Genomic DNA, 1,872 nt, shown 5'->3' on the forward strand with positions numbered 1-1,872 from the left:
GTTTAGTATCTTCTACTGTTGGAACACGGAGAGTGTTAAGGTCAGCTACCTGCCCCTGAGGAACACAAGGGCCAGCCATCTCAAGTAGAGATGAATACTCTTGGAGTGGATTAATAAAAGACTTTTGACTACTGCCCCAAAGCTATTCTGAGAAGAAATAGCATCTTCTTCAAAGTAATTTATGACGTTACCAATGCATTATTTACAGGTAGAAAAAGGAAAATAAATGCTAGATTAGTATATTTAAAACTATAATGAACAGACATTTGAAACTTTCAAGGGCAGAACTCCATAAAATTGTGAGAATTTGTAGCTTCAATCGATTCTCACTTTAACACTTGGAGTAAGTGTAAAAGTATTCATTAAAAAAAAAAAAGTAACCTAGTCTACAGCCATGCTACCCTGAACAAGCTCAATCTCATCTGATCTTGGAAGCTAAGCAGAGTCGGGCCTGGTTAGTACTTGGACGGGAGACTACCTAGGAAGACAAGGTGCTGTAGGTATAAAAAATAAAAAAATAATAAGGGATTGTAAACTGACAAGGTCCTTGCAATCTATGAGGTCAACCAAGGGTTGCCTCACCTAAAAAAAAAAAAAATGTAACCTGTATGCAAAGAAAAATTTACAATTGTGGTTGTTGTATATAATTCTCTGAAAAATTCTCAAACTTCTGCTTTTTTCTAGTAGATGTTAGCTAGTTTTTTAAATCAGCTTTTCTCTGTAGGGCACAGATAAAGCAGAGATGATTTCTGCAGGTCATCTTATTATAAACACAGTGTATATCTTTTTTATATATCTTGCTGTACTATGTTATTTAAAATTTCATTGAGTGTAAAGAGTAACTTCTTACTTAGTAACCAAACTGAACCTTCCCACTGGAGGAACATGGGTGGCAAACTGCTATGTGTAACAGTAGAACAGCTTCCCTGACTGACTTAGTCAAGGAGACGCACGAGATGCATGTGCTTAAGCATTTCATCAAGTATGGACTACCCACACAGACTACCTGTGCAAAATCCCAAGGGGTACTAATCAAGAAAAACTGCTCCACTTCACCTAAACTTAGAACAATTGCCAATAGTGATGATTTTTTATGGTTGGAATTAAGCAATAATGGCCATATGGATATAACCTAATTTATTTAATTAATCTTTTATAGTTCACATTTAGGTTGATTCCATTTTAATTACCTAGATTATCTGATTATTTATTTTGGATAAATTCCAAGCAGTAGAATTGTTAGTATATACACATGCTCAAGGTTTTTGACCTAGAGGGCATTTGTTGTTTTTTTTCCTTCAGAAAAATTATACCAATTTATATTCAAACAGCACTGCATAAGTCATTGCTACATTGCCTTTTGAACTTAAGTCCTGGAGTTCAGAGTCTAAGGCCGGGGAGCGAGGTGGGGGAAGAACATGAGTAGGTCATCCCAATTGTTGCATGAATGTCTAATCTAAAGTCCATTCTCAGTTTGAAAAGTGGTAAAATAAAGTTTACATTGCCAGCTTTTCAAATCCCTCTTTCTCTATTTTTTGGTATTTGTTATATTATTAAGATAAAACTTCCTTATAAATTTTAAATGAAACAAGTAAAAAGTAATAAATTTTCCTAAAATGTTATCTCACAGAATTTTACTTCCCAACTTGAGATTCTCCAGTCAGTATCTATCCATCTATCTATCTATCATGTATGAAAGTATTATGTATGTATTTCTCTAACTATCTATGCAAAGGGAAAGTTAAGATTTGGACATTTTCCATCTATATTTACCCTCACATCTGCGTCTTTGCTTATTTTATTTCTTTTCCAGCAAGATTCTTTCTCCTCTTCCAGAGCTATCATAAACCTTCCTTCCTTCAGTCTAGAGTG

General features: G+C 34.5%; 1 pseudogene; it reads left to right on the forward strand.

Moving 5' to 3' along the window:
• Window positions 1-384: 384 nt before the first annotated feature.
• Window positions 385-503, forward strand: LOC112480856 (annotated as a pseudogene).
• Window positions 504-1,872: the final 1,369 nt, after the last annotated feature.

Source organism: Pteropus alecto, unplaced genomic scaffold (genome assembly GCF_000325575.1).
Source record: "Pteropus alecto unplaced genomic scaffold, ASM32557v1 scaffold20, whole genome shotgun sequence".
Lineage (NCBI taxonomy): Eukaryota > Metazoa > Chordata > Mammalia > Chiroptera > Pteropodidae > Pteropus > Pteropus alecto.